This window comes from Lithobates pipiens, unplaced genomic scaffold (assembly GCF_037356315.1).
Source record: "Lithobates pipiens isolate NorthernLeopardFrog02 unplaced genomic scaffold, aLitPip1_a1.2 Scaffold_8, whole genome shotgun sequence".
Classification (NCBI taxonomy): Eukaryota; Metazoa; Chordata; class Amphibia; order Anura; family Ranidae; genus Lithobates; species Lithobates pipiens.
In genome coordinates this window covers 582,369,886-582,387,101 of record NW_027507903.1, presented here as the reverse complement: position 1 = coordinate 582,387,101, position 17,216 = coordinate 582,369,886, and positions in this window count along the sequence as shown.

The following is a 17,216-nucleotide window of genomic DNA, read 5'->3' as shown; positions in this document are numbered from 1 at the left end:
GCCACTCGTATGGAGCAGAGACGTACTAGAGCCGCTCATCCTTCTGGTGAACTGGCAAGCACCAGCGGCCTAGTACACCCTGGACCTACATCCAGCACTGCAGTAACACGTGGTGACGTGGCGAGTCCCATAAGTGCAGTTCAAGCTGGCGAGGTGGCAAGCACAAGTAGTGTCCCGTTGCCACCAAGAAGAAGACAAAGACAGGCCCGTCGTACCCATAGTGCCCTTCCTGCAGAATTCGCCAATCCTATTTGGGTGCCCACCACTTCTGCAGAACCCGTACTTCCCCCATTCACTGGCCAACCTGGCATTAACGTGGAAACAGTTGATTTTACGACACTTGACTTTTACTCACTGTTTTTCACCGAAGATCTCTATAGATCTATTGTGGACCAAACCAATTTGTATGCTGCTCAACACATCGCCACTATTCCCCAGTCCACCCTTGCCAGACAATGGAAACCAGTTACGGTTTCCGAATTTAAAATCTTTCTAGGCCTCTCCCTCAACATGGGCATAACCAAAAAGAGTGAGTTGCGGTCATATTGGTCCACTGACCCAATTCACCATATGCGCGTGTTCTCTGCTTCCATGTCCAGGGCACGATACGAGATGATTTTGCAGTTCATGCACTTCAGCGACAATGAACTCTGTCGTCCTCGTGGAGACCCTGAATACGATCGGCTCTACAAAATTCGGCCCCTCATAAACCACTTCAACCAACGTTTTGCAGACTTGTTTACTCCCGATCAAGTTGTCTGCGTTGATGAGTCCCTGATTAAGTTTTCTGGTCGCTTGTCATTCAAACAATACGTCCCCAACAAGCGTTCCAGATACGGGGTCAAGATGTATAAGCTCTGTGACAGGGCCACAGGCTATACACGTAGTTTCATGGTTTATGAGGGTAAAGATAGTCACGTAGAGCCGGAGAACTGCCCTGACTACATAGGAAGCGCTGGCAAGATAGTGTGGGACATGGTGTCACCCTTATTCGGAAAGGGGTACCACTTGTACGTGGACAATTATTACACAAGCGTGCCACTGTTTAGTCACTTGTTTGATCAGCAGATTGGAGCATGTGGCACCGTGCGACCTAATCGCCGGGGCTTTCCCCAGCGGCTTGTAGAGTCCCGTCTTAGGCTGGGGGAGAGAGCCTGCTTGCGCAGTAATAATTTGCTCGCTATGAAGTGGAGGGATAATAAGAATGTTTTCGTTCTTACCTCCCTTCATGCAGACACGACGGTCCAAATTCCTACGGCGACTGGTATTGTGGAGAAACCCCTCTGTGTCCACAAATATAACCTTAACATGGGAGGGGTGGACCTCAATGACCAGTTGTTGGCGCCGTATCTAGTTGCCCGTAAGTCCAGACGCTGGTACAAAAAAGTGTCTGTTTATTTATTCCAATTGGCTATACTGAATGCTTATGTACTACACAAAGCTTCAGGACGGACTGGATCCTTCCTCAAATTCCAGGAGGATATCGTCAGAGCCCTTCTGTATCCAGGCGGTGCTCCACCTCACCTTCCCCTACCAGATGCAGTAAGCCGGCTGCATGAGAGGCATTATTCTTATGTCCTCCCGAGTACCCCTACCCAACGAGCCCCCCAAAGAAAATGTCGTGTCTGCAGAAAGCGCGGATTTAGGCGTGACACCCGTTCTTATTGTCCGCGCTGTCCTGGCAATCCTGGTCTTTGTCAGGGTGAGTGTTTTGAACGCTACCACACACTAGTTGAGTATTAGCGTAGGGTACAGCATTGCACAGGCTAGGCACACGTTCACAGGGTCTCCCAAGATGCCATCACATTTTGAGAGACCCAAACCGCTGGAACCGTTACAACAGAAGTGTTAAAGTTACATAAAAAAGTGTTAAAAAAAAAAAAAAAAGTAAAAAAACCAAAAAACCAAAAAATATATAAAATAAAAAAACCAAAAATAGTTGTCGTTTTATTGTTCTCTCTCTCTCTCTATTCTCTCTCTATTGTTCTGCTCCTTTGTACTGTATTCTATTCTGCAATGTTTTATTGTTAACCATTTTTTGTTTTCAGGTACGCCATTCAGCTGTAGTGTGGATTTATTTATCTTGACAGCAACAGCGTTTGCTCCCACGATACGTAAAGCCACGACTCCAGCGCTGTCGGAGGTGATTTCACCACCACAGTTAAAAAAAGAGCATATATGCCGAAGCATGGGGGCATAAGGGGTGGAGGAGCGATTTTGCTCCTAATGCCACGTACATACAGTCAAAATTCCGACGGAGGGCTTGCCCGTGGAAAAGTTTGAATGTATGTACGCGGCATAACTTTTTTGCGGGAGGATGCCCCCATGCTTCGGCATATATATATTTTAGGCACAGATTGTGTTAAATGTGTTATTTTTTGCTATTTTTTTTGTATTTGCTTTGCAGGTATGGTACGTCTTACTGTTATACTGTAATGTTACTTTGTTTTATTGTTAACCATCATTTGCTTAGCAGGTACGCCATTCAGTTGCAGCGCGGATTTATTTATCTTGACAGCAACAGCGTTTGCTCCCATGATACATAAAGCCGCGACTCCAGCACTGTCGGGGGTGATTTCACCACCACAGTTAAAAAAGAGCATATATGCCGAAGCATGGGGGTATACGGGGTGGAGGAGCGATCTGCTCCTACCTTTTGCGGGAAGTTGCCCCCATGCTTCGGCATATATAAATGGTGCATGTATGCCCACCATTAGAAGTGGGTGGATGAAGGGAGGTATCTAATGGTGGGCATACCCACCGATCAATATTTTTTTTTCGTTCAGCCCACAGGCTGCATGAAAAAAAAATTACAATATATGCCCAACCAGTTCCAGCAACATACTGGTATGTTGCGGGACTTTGAGTGCTTATACCAGAATGATGCCTGCAGGTTTAGGTATCATCTTGGTATCATTCTTTTCAGCCAGCGGTCGGCTTTTATGTAAAAGCAATCCTAGCAGCTAATTAGCCTCTAGACTACTTTTACAAGCAGTGGGAGGGAATGTCCCCCCCCCCCCGCACCATCTTCCATGGTTTTCTCAGGCTCTCCTGTCCCAACAGGGAACCTGAGAATGCAGCTGGTGGTTCCGCCAGCTGACCATAGAGCTGATCAGAGACCAGAATGGCTCCAATCATCTCTATGGCCTAAGACACCGGAAGCTACGAGCATTTCATGACTTAGATTTTGCGGGATGTAAACAGCGCCATTGGGAAATTGGGAAAGCATTTTATCACACCGATCTTGGTGTGGTCAGATGCTTTGAGGACAGAGGAGAGATCTAGGGTCTGATAGACCCTAATTTTTTTTAAAAAGAGTACCTGTCACTACCTATTGCAATCATAGGGGATATTTACATTCCCTGAGATAACAATAAAAATCATAAAAAAATATATATAAATGAAAGGAACAGTTTAAAAATAAAATAAAAAAGCAAAAAAAATAATAAAAAAAAAATAAATAAAAAAAAACACCCCTGTCCCCCCCTGCTAAGGCGCAACGTGGAACGCAAGCGTTGGTCTGGTGTCATATGTAAACAGCAATTGCACCATGCATGTGAGGTATCACCACGAAGGTCAGATCGAGGGTACTAATTTTAGCAGTAGACCTCCTCCGTAAATCTAAAAGGGTCACCTGTAAAGGCATTTAAAGGCTTTTAAAAATGTACGTAGTTTGTCGCCGCTGCACGTTTCTGCGCAATTTTAAAGCATGTCATGTTTGGTATCCATGTACTCGGCCTAAGATCATATTTTTTATTTCATCAAACATTTGGGCAATATAGTGATTTTTAGTGCATTAAAATAAAAAAAAGTGTGTTTTTTCCCCAAAAAATGCGTTTGAAAAATCGCTGCGCAAATACCGTGTGAAAAAAAAAATGAAACACCCACCATTTTAATCGGTAGGGCTTTTGCTTTAAAAAAACACTTCATGTTTGGGGGTTCAAAGTAATTTTCTTGCAAAAAAAAATATTTTTTCATGTAAACAAAAAGTGTCAGAAAGGGCTTTTTCTTCAAGTGGTTAGAAGAGTGGGTGATGTGTGACATAAGCTTCTAAATGTTGTGCATAAAATGCCAGGACAGTTCAAAACCTCCCCAAATGACCCCATTTTAGAAAGTAGACACCCCAAGCTATTTGCTGAGAGGCATGTCGAGTCCATGGAATATTTTATATTTTGACAAAAGTTGTGGAAAAAATACATTATTTTTATTTATTTTTTGCACAAAGTTGTCATTAAATGATATATTGCTCAAACATGCCATGGTTATATGTAAAATTACACCCCAAAATACATTCTGTTGCTTCTCCTGAGTACGGGGATACCACAAGTGTGAGACCTTTTGGGAGCCTAACCGCGTACGGTACCCCAAAATCCAAGCACCACCTTCAGGATTTCTAAGGGTGTAAATTTTTGATTTCATTCCTCACTGCCTATCACAGTTTCGGAGGCCATGGAATGCCCAGATAGCACAAAATCCCCCCAAGTGACCCCATTTTGGAAAGGAGACACCCCAAGCTATTTGCCGAGAGGTATGGTTAGTATTTTGCAGACCTTCATTTTTGTCACAAAGTTTTGAAAATTGAAAAAAAGAAAACAATTATACATTATTTTTTTTTTTTCTTCATTTTCAAAAACAAATGAGAGCTGCAAAATACTCACCATGCCTCTCGGCAAATAGCTTGGGGTGTCTACTTTCCAAAATGGGGTCATTTTGGGGGGTTTTGTGCTATTTTGGCATTTTATGGCCTTCAAAACTGTGATAGGTAGTGAGGTGTGAAATCAAATATTTACACCCTTAGAAATCCTGAAGGCGGTTCTTGGTTTTCGGGGCCCCGTACGCGACTAGGCTCCCAAAAAGTCCCACACATGTGGTATCTCCGTACTCAGGAGAAGCAGCAGAATTTATTTTGGGGTGTCATTTCACATATGCCCCTGGCATGTGTGAGCAATATATCATTTAGTGACAACTTTGTGAAAAAAAAAAAAAATAAATAAAAGTTTGTACTTTTCCCGCAACTTGTGGCAAAATATAAAATATTCCATGGACTCAACATGCCTCTCAGCAAATAGCTTGGGGTGTCTACTTTCTAAAATGGGGTCATTTGGGGGGGTTTTGTGCCATCTTGGCATTTTATGGCCTTCAAAACTGTAATAGGTAGTGAGGCGTGAAATGAAAAATTTACGCCCTTAGAAAGCCTGAAGGCGGTGCTTGGTTTTCGGGGCCCTGTACGCGGCTAGGCTCCCAAAAAATCCCACACATGTGGTATCCCCGTACTCAGGAGAAGCAGCAGAATTTATTTTGGGGTGTCATTTCACATATGCCCATGGCATGTGTGAGCAATATATCATTTAGTGACAACTTTGTGAAAAAAAAAAAAAGTTTGTAATTTTCCCGCAATTTGTGGCAAAATATAAAATATTCCATGGACTCAACATGCCTCTCAGCAAATAGCTTGGGGTGTCTACTTTCTAAAATGGGGTCATTTGTGGGGGTTTTGTGCCATCTTGGCATTTTATGGCCTTCAAAACTGTAATAGGTAGTGAGGCGTGAAATGAAAAATTTACGCCCTTAGAAAACCTGAAGGCGGTGCTTGGTTTTCGGGGCCCCGTACGCGGCTAGGCTCCCAAAAAGTCCCACATATGTGGTATCCTCGTACTCAGGAGAAGCAGCAGAATTTGGGGGTGTCATTTCACATATGCCCATAGCATGTGTGAGCAATATATCATTTAGTGACAACTTTGTGAAAAATGTATAAAGTTTGTAATTTTCCCGCAACTTGTGGCAAAATATAAAATATTCCATGGACTCAACATGCCTCTCAGCAAATAGCTTGGGGTGTCTACTTTCTAAAATGGGGTCATTTGTGGGGGTTTTGTGCCATCTTGGCATATTATGGCCTTCAAAACTGTGATAGGTAGTGAGGAGTAAAATGATATATGTATGCCCTTAGAAATCCTGAAGGCGGTGCTTGGCTTTCGGGGCCCCGTACGCGGCTAGGCTTCCAAAAAGTCGACCACATGTGGTATCCCCGTACTCAGGAGAAGCAGCAGAATGTATTTTGGGGTACAATTCCACATATAACCATGGCATGTGTGAGCAATATATCATTTAGTGACAACTTTGTGTAAAAAAAAATATATATATTTTTTTTGTCATTATTCAATCGCTTGCGGCAAAAAAATAAAATATTCAATGGGCTCAACATGCCTCTTATCAATTTCCTTAGGGTGTCTACTTTCCAAAATGGGGTCATTTGGGGGAGTTTTGTACTGCCCTGCCATTTTAGCACCTCAAGAAATGAGATAGGCAGTCATAAACTAAAAGCTGCGTAAATTCCAGAAAACGTACCTTAGTTTTTAGATGTGACAACTTTTGCGCAAACCAATAAATATACAGTTATTGACTTTTTTTTTACCAAAGACATGTGGCTGAATACATTTTGGCCTAAATGTATGACTAAAATTGAGTTTATTGGATTTTTCTAATAACAAAAAGTAGAAAATATCATTTTTTTTCAAAATTTGCGGTCTTTTTACGTTTATATCGCAAAAAATAAAAATCGCAGAGTCAGTCAAATACCTTTAAAAGAAAGCTCTATTTGTGGGAAGAAAAGGACGCAAATTTCGTTTGGGTACAACATTGCATGACCGCGCAATTACCAGTTAAAGCAGCGCAGTGCCAAATTGTAAAAAGACCTCTGGTCATTTACCAGCAAAATGGTCCGGTCTGAAGGTGGTTAAAGTGACCAATTCACTGGTAAATGTATGGGGGGGGAGGGGGTTGGTTGTTTCTGACACTAAACAGTTGCTCCTAGAACTCTATCTGACCTATTCAAGTTCACAAGAAGCTGACTCAGAGTCTTGAGGTCTGTCCATGGAAGTTCCTTCTATTTCTTCCTATGAAGTTCTCTCTTTACTCTCTAATATCCCATATGGGGTAAAGAAACTTTTTTTTTTCCTCCTTGAGAAGAAAAATTGTCCTCACTTGTCCTGACCATCGCATGAGATTTAGATCCGATTTGTTAACCACTTAAGCCCCGGACCATTTTCCAGCTAAAGGACCAAGCCCTTTTTGCGATTCGGCACTGCGTCGCTTTAACTGACAATTGCGCGGCTGTGCGACGTGGCTCCCAAACAAATTTGACGTCCTTTTTTTCCCACAAACAGAGCTTTCTTTTGGTGGTATTTCATCACCTCTGCGGTTTTTATTTTTTGCGCTACAAACAAAAATAGTGAGACAATTTTGAAAAAAATTCTATATTTTTTACTTTTTGCTATAATAAATATCCCCCAAAAATATATAAAAAAATTTTTTTTCCCTCAGTTTAGGCTGATATGTATTCTTCTACATATTTTTGGTAAAAAAAATCGCAATAAGCGTTTATTGATTGGTTTGCGCAAAAGTTATAGCATCTACAAATTAGGGGATAGTTCTATGGCATTATTATTAATAATTTATTTTTTACTAGTAATGGTGGCGATCAGCAATTTTTATTGTGACTGCGACATTATGGCGGACACGTCGGACAATTTTGACACATTTTTGGGACCATTGGCATTAATACAGCAATCAGTGTGATTAAAAATGCACTGATTACTGTAAAAATGTAAATGGCAGTGAAGGGGTTAACCACTAGGGGGTAGTGTAGGGGTTAAGTGTGTGTGTGTTTTTTTAACTGTAGGGGGCGTGGCTTGGCGTCTGATGTCACTGATCGTCTTTTCCTATAAAAGGGAACAGACGATCGGTGACAGCCACACTAGGAAGCACGAGGAGAGGTTTGTTTACACTTACCTCTCCTCGTTCTTCAGCTCTGTGACCCGATCACGGGACACCGGCTGCGATCGGGTCCGTGGGTCCCGCGGCCACGGAGCTCAGGACCAGATTGCGAGTGCGCCGCCGGTGGCACGCACGTGACCCACAGCTGGGCACTTAAAGGAAAAGTACAGGTACGTGATAGTGCCCAGCCGTGCCATTCTGCCGAGCAATTGGGAGCTATGGTGTTGTAGTGGGAATTGGACAAATAGAAAATAATTCTGGTGTTCTTCCAGTGAGCAAAACACAACAGTCACCGCAGCTTAAATTCTGGAGGTGGAAAATGAAATTTTATGGATTATTCCTTTTTGTATTGTATTGTAGATCTGGTAATGGTAATGCCGCGTACACACGACTGGATTTTTCAACATCAAAAGTCAGACGGAATGATTCCGGCAGACCATTCGATCGTGTGTGGGCTGCAGCGGACTTTTGATTTGCAAAAGTCTGACAGACTTTAGAAATGCAACATGTTTCAAATTTTTCCGCCAGAACTCTGCCGGACCCAGTTCCTATCGAGAAATCCGCTCCTGTGTATGCTAGTCCAACGGACAAAAACCTAGGGTAGGGCAGCTATTGGCTACTGGCTATGAACTTCCTTATTCTAGTCCAGTCGTACGTCATCACGTTCAAATCCGTTGGACTTTGGTGTGATTGTGTGTGGCCAAGTCTGTTCATTCGGAAAGTCCGTCAGAACTCCATCGAAAGTCTGTCGGACCTAGTCCCTCGAAAAGTCCGGTCGTGTATACGCGGCATTAGAAAAAATAAATAAAAACTACCAGGGTCCTGTTGACAATCCCTGTACTTCCAGGTCTGGCATACATATTTGCATGGAACTTTGCATGAGCAGCAGCAGTGATCAGAACAGTGATGGGAGCTCTTTAATATTATCTACCCCCATGTGGGACCTTTTTTTATTATCTACCCCCAAGGATGGAACTTATTTAATATTATCTACCCCCACGTGGGACCTCTTTATTATTATCTACCCACATGGATGGACCTCATTTTTTCTACCCCCCCCCCCTCCTCCCAATGGGGGGACCTTATTTATTATTATCTATCTACATAGATGGACCTTATTTAATATTATCTACCCCCATGTGAGACCTCTTTATTATTATCTATCCTCATGGATGGACCTTGTTTATTATTATCTACCCCCCATATTTAAAAATATCTACCCCATGTGGGACCTCTTTATTATTATCTACCCTCATGAGTGGACCTTATTTAATGCCATCTACCCCCATGAGTGGACTTCTTTTAATATTATCTTCCCCATGTGGGACCCATTTATTATCTACCCCCATGGATGGACCTTATTTAATATGAGCTACCCCCATGTGTCATAAATCTGCAGTAATGTTTTATGCCCTAACTGTCTGCTTACCTCTCTGGTCTGTGTATCAGCTTTAGGTCCCTTTCACACTGTGACGGTGCGGGCGTCGGCAGTAAAGGGTTTTAGCGGCGGTATGCGGCCGCTAGCGGGGCGGTTTTAACCCCGCTAGCGGCCGAAAAAGGGTTCAAACCGCCCGCCTGCTCCTTCACCGCTCCAAAGATGCGGCTAGCAGGACTTTTTTCACCATCCTGCTAGCGCACCGCTCCAGTGTGAAAGCCCTCCGGCTTTCACACTGGAGTGAAAGGGGTCGGTTTTTTCAGGCGCTACACAGGCGCTATTTTTAGCACTGTAGCGTCTGAAAACCGCCTCGTTGTGAAAGGGGCCTTAGGGACCGTACTCTCACACCTGTGTGTTTAAGTAATCTTCTCTCAGCATGGCTCCACCCCAGGCTCTAAGAGGAAACACTATTTAACCCCACGCACTGCAAGCCACCATTGCTTGAGCAAAAATTGTGTGAAGGCTTCCCTGTGGGATTCTTGCTGTGTGCTCTACGTTTGAGTTCCATGTACCGACTTTGGCTTGTTCTCCTGACCATCTCTGTCTGTTTGTTGCCCCGACCTTCGGCTCATTTTTCTGACTATCCCTGTCTTCTTGTTGCCCTGACCTTTGGCTTGTCCTCCTGACTACTCCTTGTTGCCCTGGACTGCTACTTCCTATCACCATCCACCAGAGCCAGCTGTGAGCATGAGTTGGGAGACCCTGGGGGCCACAACCTGGAGTCAGCTGCAGCCAAGTCCATCCTCACCATCAGAGGCCCTGGTGAAAACCTGCTGGCTCTTAGACTCCGCACCCTGGGGAATCTTATGCTCAAGCGCCCTTTCCAGGACCGTGGCTGCGACCCTGTATAGCTGCTTCTCAGAACCATCGACCCTCAGCAGTCAGCTATTGGATCCACAACCTCCACATTGCGCTCCTAGTCACTTGGTTCTGCAGGTGACCTGACAGTTTACTTGGGCCATGGACCCGGCTGATGTGCCTCCACCTGCCGATGATCAGCTGCAGCTCATAGTCTGCATGCTCGAGACCCAGGAATCTAATCGGACCCAGGTGGTGCGATTCCTTCAGGATTTGGCCTCTCGCTTTGAACAGCTTCAGGCCTCCTCAGGACCCCCAGTTCAACAACCTCAATCGCAATCTGCTGCCACACCTATTCAGGTCACAGTCGCAGTCACAAATTCATTGCATTTACCAGCTTTGTCTCGTTACTCTGGGGACTCCAAGGCACCATTAATTTTGACTGCAGCCCCAAAACTTCCCGTCTGATCGGGTAAAGGTGGCCTGTATTATTTTCCTCCTGTCTGGCAAGGCTTTAGCCTGGGCTGCCCCTCTGTTTGAGAAAAATGATCCAGTGGTTTCTAGCCTGTCTAACTTCTAACTTCTAACTCTTTCGGAAAATATCTTCCAGGAACCGGGTTGTGTCTCTTTAGCGATCGGTGCCCTTTTAAGTCTCTGCCAAGAGTCTGCTTCAGTGGGACAGTATGCTCTTCAACTGCTGAGATGAGCTGGAATAATGAGACCTTAGTTGCAACCTTTTTATAGGGCCTCTCTAACAGAGTGAAGGATTAGCGGGAATAACCCTCCTCGCTGATCTGGACAATTTCATCTCCTTGTGTAACCAGATCAATATTTGCTTTCGGGAGAGGACCCTAGAAAAAAAGATGCAAGCACTCCTTGGTCCTTAGTCAGCCTGAGCTCCCCTCTCTTTCACCCGTGGATCATCCCCTGCCAGCCGGGGAACCTATGCAGCTGGGCCGGACCAGGCCCTTTCCCGAGCAATGTGCTAGGTGCAGAACTCTGGGCCTGTGTCTCCATTGTGGGGGCAAAGGTCATTTTTGTGACACCTGCTCACTTCGTCTGGGAAACGTTCGGGTCTAATACATCTGGAAGGTGGAATATTGGACCCAGAAATATCACCTTTACCTTCTCATCTCCTTTCTGTGTTCCACCATGCTGGCGCTTCCTCTCATTCGGTCTCGGCATATCTGGATTCCGAAGCCACTGGCAATGGACTGAGAAACTGCATCTTCCATGAAACGTTTCCTTTCGCCCCTCACCACTCCGCTGGTGGTCTCAGTGATTGATGGTACTGTTCTTCCAGGGGGCCCTATCCGATTCCAGACCTTCCCTATTATGATTTCGGTAGGGATATTCCACCAGGAGTGGATATCCTTCCTTATCCTAAGCCCTCAACCCCTATTGTATTGGGCCTTCCTTGGTTACATCTCCATTCTCCACACGTTGACAGGACTTCTGGGCAGATCCTGGCTTGGGGTTCCTCTTGTTTCTTGTCCTGCCTACTCAAGGTTGCCTCAAAGGAGAGACTTCCTGTTGCCACTAGACACATAGTTTCGTTCTGAATTTGTTTTTCAACAAAATTCGACAAAAACCCATTTAACTATTTTTTATTAAATTCAAAAATCAAAAAATCCGAAAATATGAAAATTCTGAAATTTGAAAAATAGAGAATTCGAAAATCCGAAAATCGAAAATTCCGAAATTCAAAGATTTCAGAAATTCGAAAATCGAAATTTCAAAAATTCGAAAATCCAAAAATAAGAATGAAAATCTGAAAATTAGAAATCCCGAAAATTCTAAATTCTAAAATAATAATAACTATTATTAACTATTAAATTATAGGTATTGGAATTTCCTTTTAAATTTGACTGTTAGTGAACATAATGAATACAAATTCTTCCAAAGTTACGAATTATCCAAAATAATGAATGCCGTATCTAAATGAATGGAATGTAACAAATTAATAATAATAAATAATAATAATAATAAAAAAGTTTTATTATTATTTATTATTATGAATTCATTACATCCATTTGTTTAGATGCGGCATTAGTTGTTTAGGATAATTTGTAACTTCGGATAAATTTGTATTAGTTATGTTCACTAACAGCTAAATTTGATTGAAATTCCAAAACCTATAATTTAACGCCCACCATCATAATACGTCAGTACTTTTTAGAGGAATATTGTTATGGCAGCAACTAGCTGCCATAACCCCAGTATCCTCTGCTTCAGCGGATTCGCCGCAAGATCCCTTTTATCGGTGGCGGGTGAGGGAGCCCCCCTCCTGCCGCGCTCCGGTGCCCTCTGCCGCTTACTGGAGCTGTCGGCAGCGGCAGAGGCGATCGGATTCTTTCCCTAGCCTGACATAGAGACAAATAAGAGGAAGATGGCCCCCACCCGTCTCCATATCATTGCAGGGTGGAAGCGACGTCGAAACGTCACTTCCACCCATAGCTCTTAAAGGGCCATTTTTTTTTGTATTTTTTTAAATGACAACATTTTTTTTCATTGCATTTTAGTGTAAATATGAGATCTGACGTCTTTTTGACTCCAGATCTCATATTTAAGAGGTCCTGTCATGCTTTTTTTCTATTACAAGGGATGTGACACAATTTTTTTTAAAGAACGGTATAAAAATAAAAGGAAAAATAACTGCCCCGGTTGAAGTCCCATTGGACGAAATGCATCGGCCCTGCTTCACTTGCTTCCCACATTGCTTTTACCATTTTTCTTATGTGATCACTTTTTTAAGCATCCATGTATCATTGATGTTTGGAATAAAAAAAAAAACTGAAAACAGATTAAAATTCTCCCTTTTTGAACTGCACCACATGGAGCTCCTTTTTTTCTAATTTTTCATTCCGGTCCTAATGGTCTAACATTCCATTGGCCTTTGGTACAGGTACGGGCCCTCCATTGAGGTCCATTTTACTCCTAGCCCTCAGAAGTGCCTGAAACCTGGACATCTGGCTGTGATATACTTCCTGGATCCATCCTGATTGATCCATCAACTGTTCACTTTTAAAGCGATCTCTCTACATACTGCAATCATAGCTTTGGTTCCATTGTTTGACCATCAGGCCTTGGCCATTACAAGCTTGATTGACCCATTGCCGTATGGCAAGTGGGTCCACCCTGTCTGGTAAGGCCCCTTTCATACATGCGGAACAGTATGTCCGTATTTCATCTATCTGTTTGCGATAGCGGGTGTCCGAGGATGAACATCCGCAGACACCCGATATCGTCCGTCTCCACTATGGTCCCATTCTGCAGACGGAGGAAAATCCTATTTTTCTATCCGTCTGCAGAGCGGATCGGATGAACACAGACAGACGGTCCGTGTTCATCCGATCCCCCATAGAGGAGAGCGAAGATCTGACAGGGCGGTCCCTGCACAGTGTGCCGGGACCGCCCTGTTATCCGCCGGCTCAGCGGGGATAAACGGAGCGTTCCGCGCAGAGCAAGCGGATCATCACAGGGCGGATCATTACGGATCTGTCCCGTGTGAAAGGGGCCTAAGAAGTATTTATCTACGACTTTCCATTTGAATAATTTTAGTCAAGCTCTGAACGTGTTCTATAGTCTGTTCCTGGTTTACATTGTTACCACATGTGCCACTGAGGACTTTTCATTAATCATTCAGAGTGGGCATAAGCTTCATATCGTCTACCACCACTTCCCTGTTTGATGTTCATGAACATTTCTTTTTTATTGGATTTTATTTATATGGAACATTTAGATTACTGTTCCTTTGATCACTATTAATTGTATGTGTATAGGATATGTTGTGTTTTCACGTTTTAATTATTTTCATTGTTTGGCACAATATAGACATAAGGGGTTATTTACGAAAGGTAAATCCACTTTGCACTGCAAGTGCACTTAAATCTGCACTGAAAGTGCATTTGGAAGTGCAGTCGCTCTGAATCTAAGGGGTAGATCTGAAATGAGGGGAAGCTCTGCTGATTTTATCATCCAATCATGTGCAAGCTAAAATCCTGTTTTTGTATTTTCCTTGCATATCCCCCTCGGATCTACAGTGACTTTACTTCCAAGTGCACTTGCAGTGCAAAATGGATTTGCCTTTAGTAAATAACCCCCATAGTGTTCCATTGGTACATTTAGCGCTACACTTTATATACAGGCATACCCCACTTTTAAGTACACAATGGGGTTTATTTACTAAAGCTGGAAAGTGCAAAATCAGGCTCACTTCTGCATAGAAACCAATGAGCTTCTGACCCCAGCTTGTTCAATTAAGCTTTGTTAATAAAACCTGGAAGCTCATTGGTTTCTATGCAGAAGTGAGCCTGATTTTGCACTTTCCAACTTTAGTAAATAATCCACATTGTGTACTTAAAAGTGGGGTATGCCTGTACTATATTCACTTTGGAATTTGTTTTGGTGTTAGCAGCTTCATTTTTAGTGATTTAGCGCAGCAATTTCCCCCTTTTTTCCCTTATTTATTATTATTTACCCAATGGATGGACCTTATTTAATATTATCTACCCCCATGTGAGACCGCTTTATTATTATCTACCCCCCGTGGGTGGACCTAATTTATTATTATCAAACCCCCATATGGGACCTCTTTATTATTATCCACCCCCCATGTGGGACCTCTTTATTATTATCCACCCCCCCCCCATTTGGATGTGGGACCTCTTTATTATTATCTACCCACATGGGTGGACCTTATTTAATATTATCTAATTCCATGGACGGCCCTTATTTAATATTATCTACCCCGTGTGGAACCTCTAATATTATCTACCACCCATGGTTGGACCTTGATTATTATTATCTGCCCCCCACGTGGGACCTTATTGCCTTGTCAAAGTGCATTGCACTTTTCTTTTTTTAACTTTAGTTAAGTGTCACAAAATGATGCTTAATTCAGCTCAAGGCACCGCAGTGTGTTATGACGTGCTGTGCGGTGACACGCAGTGCCACAGATACAGCATGTTCCATTTTTAAGCAGTGCAGCACTATGATGTGAATATTTACATTGTTTCCTATCTCCCCTTGTGTTGATCCTGTGAGCATGATGATCGATCAATGCAGGTTAGTGTAAGCGAGCCGTTAGGAAAAAGTTACATTCAATTAAATACGTGATCATGTTAGCTTACCTATACTCCAACCAAATAAAATATGTCAATAACTGCTCCACTAACGTCATGCAGCGTTATCAGCTGTGTGGTATTGCTCGTACCACCATGGCCTGGTACAGATAACTGGCGCATAAGCCTTATCTATAGCTGCCTTCAACCTGACGAGCCAGCACTCTGCTTGGTGAATGTGCTGAATGTGTTATATGCAGACTCACTATAAGCAGATCACGAGGTCAACAATTTACGATGACTTTAAGAAACACTTTACTGAGCTGGGAAGTGTCTCTTAAAGCAGAACTCCTTGAAAATTTAAAATGAATACTCGCTTTTGTCTAGGAGGGCATTAAAAAGCCATTTTACTCACCTTAGGGTTCATTTACATTTGCTTTGGCTTCAACACATATTAACGGCTAGTTTACACTTGCTTCAAAACATGGCTTCGGACAGGCTTTGTTAAAGCTCTCTGAACACCAGTCAAAGCTCCTGTCACTAAATAAAACGGTTAGTCTTCAGTCCTGCTTACACTTTGCTTTTGCTTTGCTTTGCTTTGCTTGGGCTTCGCTTAAAAAATAATACCCCATGTCGCTTTAGTGGTGCTTCAAAACGTCTTCAAAGACTCCATAGAAGACTATGGCAAAGCTTGCTTGAAGCCCCACCGAAGCCTCATTGAAGCCCCCCCAAAGCCCCAAAGTTTTATCAAAGCTCCACCAAAGCCTCATTAAAGCCCCACTGAAGCCCCCCCGAAGCCTAACCAAAGTTTTATTGAAGCTCCACCAAAGCCTCACGAAGCCCCCTCAAATCCCCACCAAAGTTTTATCAAAGCTCCACCAAAGCCTCATCGAAGCCCCACCGAAGCCTAACCAAAGTTTTATTGAAGCTCCACCAAAGCCTCATCGAAGCCACACCAAAGTCTCATCGAAGCCCCACCAAAGCCTCATCGAAGCACCAAGTAAAAGCAAGGTGTAAACAGGACTGTGAGATAACCTTTTTATTTTGTGACATGAGCTTTGACTGGTGTTCAGAGAGTTATAACAAAGCGTGTCCGAAGCCTATGTTTTGAAGCAAGTGTAAACTAGCCGTTATCGCTCACTCTCCTGGCAGCCGTCAATATCCTCTCCTATTCTGACACTCCATTTTGTGGTCGGGCCCTTGCCGTTCTACAATGCAGGACTGTTGGTCAGGGTTGCCAACCTCCTGCAGCATTTTTTACTGACAAAACATGGAAAATTTACTGGCGAAGCACATTTTTTTACGGACAACCTGAAAAATGACAGAACTGCTATTAAAAACGAAGACAATCAATATTTAACCACTGCAATAAAGGCCACTTTTATCCCCTTCCTGCCCAGACCAATTTTCAGCTTTTAGCACTGTCACACTTTGAATGACAATTGCGCAGTCATGCAATACTGTACCCATATGAAATTCCTATAATTTTTTTCACACAGATAGAGATTTCTTTTGGTGGTATTTAATCAAACTGGGTTTTTATTTTTTGCTAAATAAACAAAAAAAGACCAACTGATTTGAAAAAAAAATAAAAAATACGCTTTTTTCTTTGTTTCTGTTATAAAATTTTGCAAATAAACAATCTTTCTTCAACAAAAATGTAGGCCAAATTATATTCTGCTACATTTCATTGATAAAGAATAACCCAAATCAGCGTCTGTACCATGTGATCAATCACAGCTAGCAACACAGATTGCGGCCTGGAGCACCTGCGCAATTGGTCCCTACCCTCAAGGAGCCCACAATCCAAGGTCCCCATTCATATACTAGGGCCAATTTTGGACAGAAGCCAATTAACCTACCTGCATGTCTTTAGAGTGTGGGAGGAAACCGGAGTACCCAGAGGAAACCTATGCAGGCACAGGGAGAACATGCAAACTCAAGGCAGGTAGTGTCGTGGTTGGGATTTGAACCAACAACTCTTTTTACTGCTAGGTGAGAGTGCTAACCACTACACCACTGTGCTGCCCATGTGATTAGCTGTCAGCCAATGACAGCTGATCACGTAAGGTAAACAGAAGCCGGTAATCTGATTTTTTTCCCCCCCAGGCTGTTAAAAAAAAACTGTAATCGGTTCACGGTTC